The sequence below is a fragment of the Salvia miltiorrhiza genome, chromosome 2 (assembly GCF_028751815.1).
Source record: "Salvia miltiorrhiza cultivar Shanhuang (shh) chromosome 2, IMPLAD_Smil_shh, whole genome shotgun sequence".
NCBI classification, from domain to species: Eukaryota; Viridiplantae; Streptophyta; class Magnoliopsida; order Lamiales; family Lamiaceae; genus Salvia; species Salvia miltiorrhiza.
The window spans coordinates 14,883,290-14,899,103 of NC_080388.1; the positions used below are offsets into that span (position 1 = coordinate 14,883,290).

At 38.2% G+C, this 15,814-nt stretch overlaps 1 long non-coding RNA gene across 1 annotated transcript; it reads left to right on the forward strand.

Annotated features, from left to right (window-relative positions):
- The first annotated feature begins 8,110 nt into the window (after positions 1–8,110).
- On the forward strand, positions 8,111–11,120 carry LOC131011321 (uncharacterized). Its single transcript, XR_009096861.1, has 3 exons — positions 8,111–8,320; positions 10,255–10,596; positions 10,815–11,120. It is a non-coding gene; the product is annotated as an uncharacterized LOC131011321 (long non-coding RNA).
- Positions 11,121–15,814: the final 4,694 nt, after the last annotated feature.

Sequence of the window (15,814 nt, forward strand, 5' to 3'; positions counted from 1 at the left end):
GGAGTGAGAAATCCAACAATGTGTGTTGGTACTGAAGATTGGATCTTCAGTTGATTCGGTTGTGTGCACCCGGCAAGCACACGGATAGGTTTGCAGTGCACCCGTAAGCACTTGCAGGGTGAAGTTGTTGGTCTGATCAACCGACAGTGGATGTAGGAAGTGTTTTCTGAACCACGTAAAAATCTCTGTGTTATTTACAGCTTTCAGTTTTACTTTCCTACTTGTGTTCTTACCTTTGATAAACTGAATACTGATTAATTGCAAAGAGAAACTTAAGACTAACAACTTGCTCAACAAAGGCTATTATGAAACAAAAGTATTTCTGCTGCGTATGTTATCAGTCTGACTGATCTATCCTCTGATAGTCAGGAAGATTTATAACATCTCTATTTTAACAAACTCGACTGAAGCCTTACGTGCATCAGTTAAGTTCTTGTGACTTAACTGATAACTCATTACTGAAGAGTCTTTCAGTATCAGTCGTCAACCCTATTTTGGTCAACTATTTTCAGTAAATAGGTGTCTGAGTTTGTGTGTAAAGTTTTGTTTTGATCTCTATCTTGAGATCATTCTGATTTTAAAAATAGCCTATAGGTGTATTCCCCTCCCCATACACCTATTCGAGACCCTCCGGACCTAACAATTGGTATCAGAGCACGTTATTCGCAAGAACAATTATGTTTCTGATTAAAGTTCTAACTGAACTAGATCCATCTTAGGGTAATTTTCTTTGATCAAAATCTTCTCAAGATTTTTCTTGAGATTGCATGTTCTGTGTTTCTTTCTTGCACCCTGTGTGTCTTCTTTTCGTTTTATCATGAACAGGATCAAGAAAGACTCCTCCAGCGACTATATCAATACACACTTTCGAGGAGTCAACGGACTTAAGATTGGGCCATTGGATTCAGACATCAACGATAGATTCATCTTTCCAGAAGAAAATCAGAGTCCAACCCACTCATAGTCAGAAGGAACTTGCAGATATGATCAAGTTCGAGAAGAGTATCAAGACCTAAGAATGAGATTTGAAAATCTTCTTAGGGAGCACAGACAGATCATCAGAGAGATCATTTATGTGCAAGATGCTCGAAGGATGGTCATGCGCTATGTCTCAGATGAAGACAAAGCTGATCGAAGAAATGTTCAAGAGCGCAGACTGATCAACAGACTGAAACTCCTTCAGTCTCAAAACAAGAACTTCTGCCACGTCTTGAAGAAACAGAAATAGACTTCAAAAGGACGTCAGAAGTATATGAAGAAGTGATTCATGAAGGAACACTTCAGATCAGAAGAAAGATGAAACAAGAGAAGAAAGTGCAGTAACAGTCGACAACGAAGTAGCTGACGAAGAACCAGTCATCTATTTAAGAGGGAACTTCCACTGCAGTCAAAGCCTAATCAAGTACTGGTCAATGTGTAAGTTTCTCTCAACAAGTTCATAAGTGTTAATAACTAAGTTCCATTACTTCTCTCGACTGAAAACTGTTTCAAGGCTGGTGTGTCATGATATTTATATATTTCTTTTTCTGAAATGACACGTAGAAATTTCGTATAAATATGGTTGTAGCACGTTCACACGATCCCGCCCTTTTTACTAACAAGCGGATTGATCCACGTGTCACGTCTCCATTTGCACGGATTTTAAAAGTTCATTGAAACCGCCTTGTGCACGATCTTCCACATTCTCTTCAAAATCATTTCATCTTCTGAAAAAGATTTACTCAATCTCTGAGAAATAATTTGTGTCAAAACAATCAAGTGTGCTTTCTCTCCACAACTCACCGTGAAATCCACAGTTCAATCTCTGTGAGAACATTTTCGAGATTTTTGCAGAAACCTCTCATTTCAAAATCTACACATGGCAAGATCCACGAAATCCATCTCTCAACAAGCAGTATGTTACGAGCCCATCATCACATCCGAGGCTCTTCAGAGTCTCACTGAACACGACAAGATTAATGAGATCTTGGAACGCCAGGGATGGACAAGGTTTCTTCACAGCTCGCCAGAATTCCTTCTCGACGAACAGATCATCAGAGAATTCTATGACAACATCCAAACTGATGAGTCGACTGGTGACTTCACAGCAGACATCAATATCTTCACTAACGAAGATTTTTCAGAATCAACGAAGTTCACTGTCAACGTCTCTCGAGCAACAATAGAACTGTTCAACCTTCCAGCAGAAGGACCAGCTCCATTCTTCACTGATGAAGAAGCCACCGATCTCATGAGAGACACACTGATGGATGAGGTATCCTCCGATCTCAACATCACAAACGTCTTGAGCATGTCAAGACTGCATCCCCATCTCAGACCAATTGCCAAAATGATCAAGAAATGTTGGTTTGGCATTCTTGGATCACCGGGTCATCTCTCAAGACCACACAAATTGGTACTGATCGCATTGCTTCAAGAAGGCCCATTCAACTGGGAAAGGGCCTATCTTCAAATCCTGGCTGAAGAAAAGAATGAGACTCATTCCTCTCGACATCTACGTCAAGGAACAAGAGTTTCATCATTGATCCTTCACAGCACGAAAGGAATTCAATGTTTCTGGAAGAACACCACCCAAGTGTCTTCAACAATCCATCTCTTTGAAGGGCAAAAGAACTCAACCAAAGGGATTTCCAGCATGCTTAGTGAAACCCCTGGTTCTACAACAGAGGCTCACTACAAAACTCGAGGTTCAGTCAAAAGGAACCTTGACGGTTCCTCAACCCCAGTAAAGATCTTACTTGACTCTCCTCTACAACCACTTAAAGAGGATTCTGAAGAAGCTCCACGAAGGACTCCAGAGAAAGTACAAATTCCTGACACCGAAGCTTCTCATCAACAACCGCCATCATCTGCTGATCCTCCACAATGTCAAGAAGAACGACAGTCGAAGGAGTCACAAGCAGCTGACAAAGAGAGAGATCATTCAGAAGAAATCCTTCCTCCTCTCAAAGGATTCTTCCACTATTGCCTTGACACAACAAGAAGGTCAAGTTTGCAGAGTCTGCTGATCTCAATGTTGCATCCTCATCTTCAGTGACTCCACTCGCTCTTCTCAAGAATTATGTGACACTTCTAGCTCAACACTGTGTCACTACCACTTTTCACTTAATCATGGCAACCAAGCATGCTGAAGAGTTTCAAGACCTCGTCAGCTACTTCTTCTTCATCTTCGTCAAGACAATGCCCAGATCTCAATTTCAGGGAATTGAAGAAGTTCTTACGAATGCTGAAATGGAAGCTCTAGAGAATAGTGCCTTTGAAAAAATTTAAGTCACAAATCTCTGGGACGCAATTCATGACCGGTCTCCCAACTTCAGTCGGTATCTAATCTCCAAAGGTCTTCTCAAGGAAGATCACATCAATGTTGCTGAAACTCACCCTGAGTCTCCACCTCGTCAAACTGTTCCCTCCGACACAGGGAATGAAGACTCAGCTGATGAAGTTCCAAAGACAGCAAGGCCTCTCACTGATGAAGAAATTCAGATGCTAGATGAAAGGCTGATCATTCAAGAAGAGGAGACTTATGAGCTCAAAGTTAAACTGGCCTTTCTCGAATCTACTGTCATGAATCTTCAACAGCAATTGGAAATTCAGACCAAATCCAGCGTTGTGCCTGAATCTCGCAACAATAAGAAGCCAGAAGAAGACAAGAAGGGAAAATGGAAGAAAGCTGAAGAGTCAACTGAAAGTCCACAAGAGAAACCAAGCAAGAAGCTTCGCATCAACTAAGGACAAAGGAAGGTCAAGAATGTCAACTGATTTTAAAATTCACATTTGTAAATGATGTTCTAGAACTGCTTTGTCAACTTCCTTTTGTTTAAGTCTTACATCGCTATTCGCAACTGTTGATGAATTTAAGCTGCCTTATCCTTGCTTATTTTTGGTTCTCTTCTTTCCAATCACATCAGTCAATCTTTATGATAATTACTGATTATCAAACCCAGGGGGAACGTTGTTTAGTATAAATCAGTTATTGATATTTCTCCTGACTAATTGTTGGGAACTTGATTGAATTAGCATTATCTCTAACTGATGAGAGAATAAGATGACTTTTGCCTTATTGTTGACTGGTGACCATGTTTTATTGATGAATGAGTATAAATCAAAATACCTCATTTGAACTTATCTTTTCAAATCATTGCACAAATTGTTGGCTGCCTAGTTTCATAAGTAAGAGATTGCCTCAAATATTCTTCATCATTTTGAATATCTTATTTTAAGGTATTTCTCTGACGGGCATTAATTACGGACTTCAAAATTTATTAAATACGATTTGGCGCGCGGATTTCAAACCGCTGATGTATTTTCAATTGCCCTAGTAACAGTCCATCTTCCACTATCACACTTCGTCACCACGTCCTGCACCTTGTCTCCACTACTCACGTCTCTCACTCTCCCCTCGTCATCACATTTTCACTTTCTCTCTCGCATTCCTACTAACCATCTTCCACAGCCATCAACTGTGAGAATTCTCTCTGTTTCAAAACTCTCTTTCTGCAGATTCACAGAATGACCAAATCCGACGGAAAGAAGTCAGGTGCCCAGAAGATCGACTGCCTAACTAAAGGAGTCAGATACGACCAGTCGGTGGATTATCCATCACTTGAGAAGAAACCAGAGCATCCCAAAGTAGAAGAAATTCTGATTCAACATCAGTGGAAGACCTTCGTGACCAAGGAAGCTGATTATCTTTTCATCGGTGCAGTTAAACAATTTTATCAGAATCTGAAATTCAACGATTCTGGTCAACTCCTCTCCGAAATCACTATTTTCACGACCCTAGATTTCTCAGACAAACAAGAAGAAACATTCAATGTCACAAACATTGTCAGAAATCTGTTCAACCTTCCGAACAGTGGATCTTCACCCTCATCTATTTCAGATGACGAAGCAAATGCCACCCTCAAAAAGGTAATGAAGAATCCAGACGAATCAACTGAAGGGACACGTGTTCTATCTCTTCTCGAGCCTGAATACACTCTATTAGGCAAAATCATTCAAAAGTGCTGGATTGGCGCGACAGGAACGCCGGACAAGGCTTCTCAGCCTCAGAAGAACATTATGGCCGCTCTCTTGAAGGAAGGACCCTTCAATTGGGAAGATGCGATCTCAAGCTCCTCTTCAGCGAGCGTAAGATCTCCAAGCCCAAATCTACTTCGACAGGGAAACAGGGTTTCCCAAAATATCATTCAAGGAATGAAATCTCTCCCTATTGTCTATTGGTCGGAGATGTTGCCATTTACAGACAACTATCGACTTCTCAAAGTTGCAAAAGGTGGACCTAAACCTTCCCCTAAAACGTAGGTAATCATTCTCTCCTCCCCTGAGTCAACTGAATCAGAAATCCCGGAACCCTCAACTTCAAATCATCTTATTCCCACAAACGTACCCCGTCGATCTCGTTCCCCCCTTCCGAAAACAACATCAAAAATTATCTCCAGATCAAAGCCTAAAGCCTCCTCAGCTCCTAAATCCAAAGGCAAAGCTGTACTACAGACTACTTCTGAACCAACTCCTACTGGTTCATCAGCTAGAAATCAAGCAGTCACAGAACTACAGTCTGAGGCTCGACAAGATGCAACAAATCACCTACGACATCTTCTTGGTGATTTTGATACATCTCTAGAAGTCTACCAGAATTTCCATAGACTTCTCACCTACACATTCCTGAAGACGGCTCCCTGCCCTCAGGTCAATAGTCTTCAAAACACTGAAACTGAAGACTCATTTGAAATCGAAGAAGCCTCCTTGATCAGCCTCTTTCAAATCACAAGAGTCTGGGATGCAATCTATGGCTTCGATAAATTTACCATGGATTATCTTGAATCCCTAGGCTATTCCAGGCGCACACTGATTCTCAACCAGGATACTGGCACATCCAAAATCTTTGAAGAGCCTACAGTCCCTGATTCTGTAGATACTTTGCCTATTCCATCGCCTCTTCATCAGGATCCAGTATCTGAGATCCCTCTCCGAGAAGCATATCCATCTGAGACTGCTCCTCAAGCGGACTTTGCAACTAATATCACTTTTCCAGAGCAGCTGATGATTGATCCAATCAGCCAGTTGCTGATTGAAACTTCAACTGCTATGCCATCCTCCTTTGAGGATATTCAGCCCAGTGACACTGATAAGGCTGCACCTCCCTACTCCCCGCCTGCAGCAAAGATGAAATCAGCTGACAACGCTGATCCCTCATCTCCGGAAGGACGTGTTGAGGATATCACAGAAACTCCTCGACCATCGTCACCACCCATCTTCACCACTGATGAGCCCACTCCAACAGAGGGCCTCAACATCAGTAAAAGACGTATGTTTGCTCCCTCCTCTCCTACTGAAGAAGAAGTTCTCTCTTCTGCTCCAACCACAGTCGATGTTACCTCAACCACTGATGCTGCTTCAACCTCTCAAGGACCAGCACAGGCACCCCCTGCTCCCCCTGAGGAACCAGAGAAAATCATCGATGCTCCCCTTGAGCAACCAGAACAAATCATCGATGCTCCCCCTGAGCAACCAGAGGAAATCATCGAAATCTCTCGCCAACCCGGTGTCATTCAATATGACTCGGATGTTGACACTGGTGGATTCCTCACTGAGTGGAAAAAGAGAGAACCCATCAGAACTCAATTCAAAATTCCTGAAGGAACTGAAAATCCGATTGATGCTCTGTTGGATGTTATCTCCGATCAGCAATTCGCAATCGAGACACTCAAGCATGAAAGGGAACGACAGGACATCTACGGCGCCAAGTTCCTAAGGTACCTCAGAGCTGTTGAAGCTCAAGCCCAAGACGACATGATCAATCACGATGCTCGCATCATCGCTCTTTGAAGAAGAATTCATCGAGCCGAAATTGATCATCTCACTCTCCAAAGAGACCTACTTCAAGAAGAATTTCCAAAAGTTCAGAAAGAACTCTGAGAGCTTCATCAATACGTCTTGGCAGCATAAATAAAATCCAAGCAGCAACTTCTTGATATTCAAGATCAACTTGGAAAAATGCGCATCGAGTTCATGACAGACTTCATGACTGCTACAGATGCTCAACTGATGATCGCGTAAGAACTCCGACCAATCCTTGTTCACCTAGCAAAAGTTGAAAGTGAGCTGAATTCTATTCGAGAGTCTTCCAACTCTTCGTTCATGCAATCGATGCTTAGCGACATCAAGGATTTTCAAAAGAAGGTTAGTTCTCTCTGTAACACCCCGCAGTTTACTTATATTATTAAGTCGCCATTAATAGTATTGAGATATTAGAATTAGCCTGTAACTGACGAAACAAAGTTTCTCAGCAGATGAAGGTATGAGTATTTTATATATCCAACAATAGAATTATTGAGTAAATCGTATTGATATGATGAGTTTAGATAGAGATGATGTTTGAATTGAGAATAGAATTATAGTTTCTCTTTTCGGTCTAGAAAATAGATTTTTTTTTCGTGATAGTTTATTTTATTAAGTTTTACGGTGATGATCGAATAAGAGATAGAGACGATGTATGTGAGTGAGAATCATTATAGAGATGAGCCGAATTCATGAGACGCTTAAATTGTCGTTAGATCTTGACTGTTCGATATGTGATGTTTGAGTGAGCATATTTGATTGTCTTGTTGTGACCTACGTGGTGATAATATTTGAGATTTATTGATTTATAATTTTTCTTGGGCGTGTAACACAGAGATGATTTTTTTTAAATGGTGAATTATGATCTTGCTATCTATATTATAATTTTTCCTAATGAAATTTCTAAGAATTTATTTTAATGAGCTAGATGTGATGTGAATTAGGTGTATTCTAATTATGATTAATTATTTGATCACACCATTAGATGATATTGATTTATGGTTTTTAATTAGTAAGTGATTTTCCCTAACTTAGCTTTTCCTACAAGCTTGATCTCATTAATTAGTGTAGTATTGAGCAAGCCACATGTGAGAGCTTTAATTGTGCATTAATTAATTGGATGACTTAGTGGGCAAGTTGCAAGTGTGAAGTGTTGGAGAAGCTAGATTAGTAGCTTAGTGAGCAAGTTTAAGCTTTAAACAAAACATCTCTCTCTCTCTTCTCTCCCCCTCATTTTCGATCTCTCTCTCTCTTCTCTCCCCCTCATTTTCGATCTCTCTCTCCCTCTCTCCTTCTCACTTTCTTTTCTCTCTCTACCACCATTGATGGTCATTACCAAGCTCCAAGAATCATTTTCATACTTAGATCTATCCTAAATCAAGTTCTAAACATCCATTTCCTTTTAATCAAGCCAAGATTTGAAGAGTTTCTCAAGGTTGAAGTCAAAGAAAGATTTTTATTATTTCCAAATCCTTGAGTAAGTGATGAATCCTTTTAGATCTAGACTTATTTATGTTGGATATTTGTGTATATATTGATGATTGAAGCAAGAAAACACCCCTATCCCTTCTTTGTAATTTTCGAAAATTAGGGTCTTTTACCCTTCAAAAAATTTTCATTTTCTTTTCTTAAATTGAGGTTATTTAAATACTATTGGGTTCCTAATTAGTCTTTTTCCATGTGTAGATAATTGATTTAAAAAGAGATTTGAGACTTGAAATAGTTTAGTTTGTGTAAATTTGGGAAGTTTTGGATTTGAGGCTTGATTGATGAATTGATGGATGATATATGCTATTGAGAGTGTTTATATGAGATTTGATGGATTGGATTGATGGTTGAAATTGATTAGTGATTTTTGATATGAGTTAGTTTGATGTAATTTGGGTAAAATTGATTCTATGGTTTAATTTACTAATTGATTGTTTATTTATGCTATTAAGTGTGCCAATTTGATAGATCTAAGGTTGGATTAATGATTTATGCATGTTTATAAATTTTCAAAAAGTTTAGTTTGTTACAAATTGGGACTTTGTGATCTATGTGTTAATTGATTAAATTGGCTAAGGTTAATTGTTATTAAGCATGATAGAAATGATAATTAGGGATCAATTTGGTTAATTGTCAAGAAAGCCTAAAATTGGTTTAGTTTACTAATAATTGGGAACTTTTGATTAACAAGATAAATACTTGAATTGATGATGTTTATATGTTAGTTAGACTAATAGCAAGGAGAAAGCATGATTAATTTAGTTAATCATGATGTTGATTTGTGAAAATTTCTCGAGTTTAGTTTGCGTGCATACATGAGATCTTGTATATAAGATGAGTTATGAGCCAAGCATGTCTATATGTGGCTAATTGATGATAAGTTGAGCTTATATATGCGATATGAGACGAAACGGACCAACCCCTGAAAACCTATATGTTGGCCGAATGTGACGAGTATAAGGGGAAGTCGATGTTTGATTTGTTTTTCATATGTTATATGATCATGTATTTATGTTATTGTGTATTATGTGAGTTTAATTTGAATTTTTTGAGAATTTTGCATCGAAGAAGTCCGGAGTTTAGGTATAATTGCTTTTATGTTCAAGTTTGGAGTCATTTTATGACCTTTTCTACCGACTTTTTCGTTGGGTTCTTGATATCCAAAGACATTGAAAGTTTTATGGTAAGATTTTATGAGAGTCTTGACCATACGGGTAAAATTTCAAGTCAATTGGATTTCGTTTACTATTTTTATAAAATCGAAAACTAAAACTGCTACTTTCTGCCGAAATGTTCGGTGAGTAGCCAATAGAGTCACCTTTTCCAGTATCTTTCCCTAACTTTTTGGAGCCCAAATTTTTATTTTTAAGACATTAGTGTCTTATCTAAGTACCCACCAAATTTAAAGCCTTTTTGGCAACTTTTAATATTTTTCAAAAATCAAAGTTTTCAATTGCTCAAAACTGCCGAATATGGTAGACTGTAGGAAAACAGTCATATCTCCTAAACTACTTGGAGTTTTTCATCCTACTTTTTTTTTAATGAAACTAGACTCAAAGAGGTTTCAAATGGTATAGGTCACGACTCCATTGGAGTTCTGTACCGAGTCTGGTGAAGTCTTTAAATCGAGTCAGTGCAGAATGATGTTTGTTTGTGACATGTCTATGTGTGAATTATATGCTTATGTGATTATGCTTGTTTATGTGCTTAATTGCTATGAGTTTAATCCGAGTTGAGTGTTAAGTCGAGAGTAGGACTTGTGAATCCTTAGGAGTTAAGTATACCTAGGGATTGAGATTTATTTGGGTAAATAGAAGATGAGTGATAAGTTATAGTTTGAGATGAGATTGGATTGTAGTAAATGAGTTTTTAACTGAGGTTTATCTTATCTCATGAACCACTCCGATGTTGTGACATCTGAAGATACGAGCAGAGGACGGAAGTAAGATCGCCCAAATACTACGAGAAAAAGCTAAGTTTATCAGGTGGGCATTATTTTGATATACCTATTATACGAGCTTTCTTAAATGATATGGTATTTATGATTATGATTTGAGTTAATGTTATGCTTGAAACTAATTGACTTGCCGAGTATTGTTGATAATGACTTGTGTGTTACCCTCTACTAATGAGACGAATTCGGTCCTGCCACAAGCGGGATTTTGTGCACAGAGGTGACTGTGAGTCGTCTATCGGGTCGGCCGGTCACGGTACTTGAGATGGAGGCCTACTTCTCAGTACCTTCGATGATGAGTAGTGGATGCGGTACATACATAATGAATATTTAAACTGCGCAGTTACTTTATTATGATGTTATGATTTGCGAAATTGCATGCACAGGTTCTTCTCTAACTAAAACCCCTGTGTGTTGCTTAATGTGGCAAGTTCAATTTATAGCTCTAAGAGCAAGCTTTCATTTGTTTTTCGGCATATGTCCACTGAGTACTTTGAACTCAACTCTGCATGTGTTTCTAAATGTGCAGGATAAGCGAGGAGGAGGAAGATCGGTCTGGTGCTGGCGGGGACTTTTTGGACGACGTTGTTTCTTTTACCGTATTCCTACGTCATATGGTAACCTTTTGAGGTTGGATGTGTATATTTTGAACTTATTCAGGAAATACACTCTCGGCTATATGTCTTCATACATATAGTCTGATCACGTTTTGCTGCAAGACTCTGTAAATTATAAACCTTTGTAAATTTTTAACTATGTCCGCTTTGTAAACTTTGTCGAGAATCCCTGTACTTTTGAACTTATGAAGCCGATAATATTTGTGTCTTTGAGATGATGTTATTGTTGTTCATCTTTGCATGTTTTGTTGTGAGCTTCTGCTTGTTGATTGATCTAGTTCTTCCTTCTTTACTTCATTATTTTATTTAGTCGTATCGATACCCGGTCTACGCTATCACTGGCTAGACATCGGGCTGCGACACTCTCACTCGAGATGATGCTAAAAAGGGGAAAGAGTATTTGGAACCTTCCTTACCCAAAGATCTGGCACTAAGCTTTGCCAGAGCCCAAGCCATCTTCTCTGGCGCTACCAACACCACTGCGCAAGCTCCTTCTGTCTCAAGAGACCTCAGTAGAAAGAGATCAAGAGAAGAAAGCTCATCTTCCAAAAACACAGAACCGAAGGCCAAGAAAGCTCTCTCCATGGGCGAAGATATTCCACAACCCTTCCCACAGAGGCTTCAAGAACAACAAAGAATATTGCAATATATCAGCGAAGGCCTCTTGGCATCCCACTTAGATAGATGTGAACGACAAGATCGATGGATATCGTCTGATATGAATGAATGGTGGGAAAAGCTAAAAGAAAGCTACACCAAATGGGTTGTTTTCGCAAATCTCGACAGGAGCAGAGAATTCCAAATTGAAGCTTGGAAATACTTTCTTGTCAATTGGCCTGAAAGAACGATGGTTGTGAAGATGCAGGATGCTCAGAAAGATGCTGGGATTCCGACTTCAAATTCTCTGAAGAAGACAGTTTGTCCTCCAAGAACCAGAAACGGCGTTAACAGAGATTCCATCAGAAGAGAAGTCGAAAGCATCTGCAAAATTTGGAAGGTGCCTACTAATGTTAATTCAGTAGCATATGACAATATCAAGAATGTAGTCTTCAGTTTGTATGGACAGAAACCTTAGTTTTCTATTTTGTTTCCTTAAAGAAGTCTTTTTACTTGTCCTGTAATTGAAACTGATGTCTCATCAGTTTGTCTGTTAAATGAAAAGAACTTCTTTTGATCTCAACCTAAAGACAATGACTCTTTGTCCAGGCTTTGATTAATATTTTTCTGTGTTCTCCTCGTTCTGTGTTTGAACTGTTGTGTTCTTTCTCTAAGTACAAATTTTTAGGTTCTATTGTTAAGGGGGAATAGTATTCACCCTGTTTTAGAACTTGTGCTCTGAGTTCAGTCTTTTTGATTATCTAGAACTATTGTGTGGTTTTGGCATCATCAAAAAGGGGGAAATTGTTGGGAACTTAATGGAATATCCATAGGCTTTAATTGTAATAGACTAGAACTGTTCGAACTCAAGTGTTAGAGTTCTTTTCTAGTTTTGTTGTTGTTCTGAAGACTGAAGACTGAAGGACGAAGGATTGAAGACTGAAGACTGAAGTTGCCAACTGAAGTATCAGTTGAAGAATCAGTCTTGAACTGATTACTTAATGTGTGCCATGTGGAATCAGCGGACTGATACTAAAGTCAAGTATCAGTTAAACATTCTTCCTCGGACTGAACCTCCAACGTTCAAAGGAAGCCACATACTCCAAAAAGTACAGCCGCATTAAATGCAGAGATCTCAGGATCATCCTTTCTCTCCAGAGGTCATTCCTATTTGGTGGCTACTTTATCAGAGACGTCGCATCTCCTGCTCTTCAACATAGCCGTTCTCACCAAACAAGGAACCTCGAAGATTGAAGCCTCAGCCCAAATTCAAATTGCTATCCAACGGATAAATCTTGAAGACCATCTCCGCCAACGGATCTATTTAAGACCTCTCCAATAAATAGCGCTCGAGGATCACTTCAATCTTCACCGATTCAACGACATAAGCTGAAACTCTGCCAAAACTATTTCTCAGCCAAAGCTTAACCTCTCCAAAGCTTGAATCGAAGAAGAGAATACCAACGCAAAAATTAGTCACTACTGATTACATTTATTCTCTTAGACCTTAGGCAAACCTCTGTTTACCCAGAGCCTAGGTCAAAACTAACTCCAAAGAACTTGTTCTTTGAAGTTTAGTTGGCAAGATTTCAAACCTCCCTTCGACCGATAGAATCGAGTGTTTGAGTTGAAAAGGAGTTCATGAAGGTACTCTGACTCCGTGAGATCCTAGTGCCAGTTCGTGCTAGGAGTGAGAAATCCAACAAGGTGTGTTGGTACTGAAGATTGGATCTTCAGTTGATTCGGTTGGGTGCACCTGGCAAGCACACGGATAGGTTTGCAGTGCACCCGTAAGCACTTGCAGAGTGAAGTTGTTGGTCTGATCAACCGACCGTGGATGTAGGAAGTGTTTTTCGAACTATGTAAAAATCTCTGTGTTATTTACAGCTTTCAGTTTTATTTTCCTACTTGTGTTCTTACCTTTGATAAACTGAATACTGATTAATTGCAAAGAGAAACTTAAGACTAACAACTTTCTCAACAAAGGCTATTACGAAACAAAAGTATTTCCGTTGCGTATGTTATCAGTCTGACTGATCTATCCTCTGATAGTCAGGAAGATTTATAACATCTCTGTTTTAACAAACTCGACTGAAGCCTTACGTGCATCAGTTAAGTTCTTATGACTTAACTGATAACTCATTACTGAAGAGTCTTTCAGTATCAGTCGTCAACCCTGTTTTCAATAAACCATTGGAATCGTATGTTTCGGAGGATGTGGAGATGGAAATAGAGCCTTCTCCAGCTGTGCAGATAGGGAAAGGAAATATGGGGAGTGCAGTCAAGACTGGGAAAGCCAGTGATCGTGGTGATGCTGCGACTGATGGTGATGCGGCAATTATGAATGGTGAGTCAGATTATATTGAGTGCTTGTCAGAGTGAAGATGCTATCGTGAAATCTGGGCTTGACAATTTGGATGCTATCGTAAAATCGAATTTGGAGATAAAGGAAGTGATGGTGGAATGGTCAGCCGGTCGATTGTGGATGGTACGGGAGAGGTGGTTGTCCGGACGGCAACTGGCCTGGTTTCTCATGATGGCAAGGATTCGTCCACTTTTGCGACAGAAGATTTTGCTAGTCGTCTATGTAGGCTAGAGGAGCAAGTTAGTCAGGGCATGCAAATGCTCGCTGACAATGCGACGCCTAAGCAACGGGGCCGTCCTCTGAAGGGGATGGAACGTCCACGAGTTCCTCAGAATCCGGAAGATACTATAAAAAGTCGCCTCAGAAATGTGGTGGAAATGGGTTATAAGCCGAGGGACTTTGTCATTGATCATAGCAGAAGTGCTAGTATGCAGGTTATAAATAATATAGTCACCAGTAAGCTGGGCAGATGAAATGGAGTTGCACGATCGTCACACAAACATGGAATTTCTTTATCATTAGAAGGTTGTGCGTTTAGGGTGCTGAAGCCTTTCAGGCTTTTGGAGTTCTTTTTCTTTGTTTTTTGAACTTTTTTCGAATTCTGATCCCTTAGTCAACGTCTTTGTGCTTTCATGAGATTCTTTTTTCTTTTTTCTTTTATATAAAACCGCAATTTAATAATTAACATTAATGCATCTACTGTAAAAAATAATGTATCCCCTGCTAATTTTATTGTACTTGAAAAAAAAACCGCTCCTTCAGGATTCGAACTCAGGTGCTGCATTTATTCATATACCAAGATGATGCATTCGTCTTAGACCTTAATGATCGAAGAGTTAAATATGGTTCTCCATTCTTATTTGAACCTCTCTGTGTATGTGTGTGTGTGTGTGTGTATATATATATATATATATGTCAATGACCAACTTATTTGAAATGATGCCATCGATAGACAACGAAAATAATGAAATACATACGTATTTTATACATATATTATATTATGATATTATAGATTAATCCATATAAAACAATATCAATGAGTTTTTCTTTTAGAAAAATAATAATCATTTAAGAAATAAATATATTATCTAAATATATTTATATCACATGTAATTTCGCTTAATGAAATTAAAGATGTGAAATTGAAATTACGACCATGATTCGATTGAGAGACTTCCTTACTCAATGTACAATTTGAACTGAAAACACATAATCCTTTTTAAAGATTTATTTTGCTTAATTTATCATAGTTAAAAAAAATAATTGTAAGATTAACTAACAAAAGTTTAATATTATAAATATGAATAAGAGATAAATTCATTTATCAAAAAATTCAGTTAACCATTTTATATTAAAAAATATATATAATTCAATAAAAATATAATAATATCAACTATATATTCCCCAAAACCTCGTATGAAAATAATAAATAGAAAGCAAGTTCAATCACAAGTGTTATAACACAAAAATATTAAAAGTACACATTACATATATCTACACACTCATTGATACATTTGTTTTTTTTTTTTTACTTGATTGATACATTTGTTTTAATATATATATAAAAAGAGCTTATTGATACAAATTAAATAAATTTAGTAACCAATTACTATTGGGACGGAGGGAGTATTATATTGTGTCCAACCAATAATGCTATAATTCAAAATATTTCGTTAATGCTTTTTTTGTTGAATTTATAGATATAGACTCAATTATTGATGAATTATATATACCGAAGTCTTGTACGATCAACATATGTGAACATCAAAATATTTTAATATGTATAAAATTTAATATGCCGAAGCGTATTACTATTTTTTTGCCCATCACATCAACAAATTTTGGATATGCCCCTGATAGTATGTCAGTGGATACACTATTATTTAAAATTATGCGTATTATATATATTTCTTAGTTAAAGAAAACCTCCTATGGATGAAATGAACATGT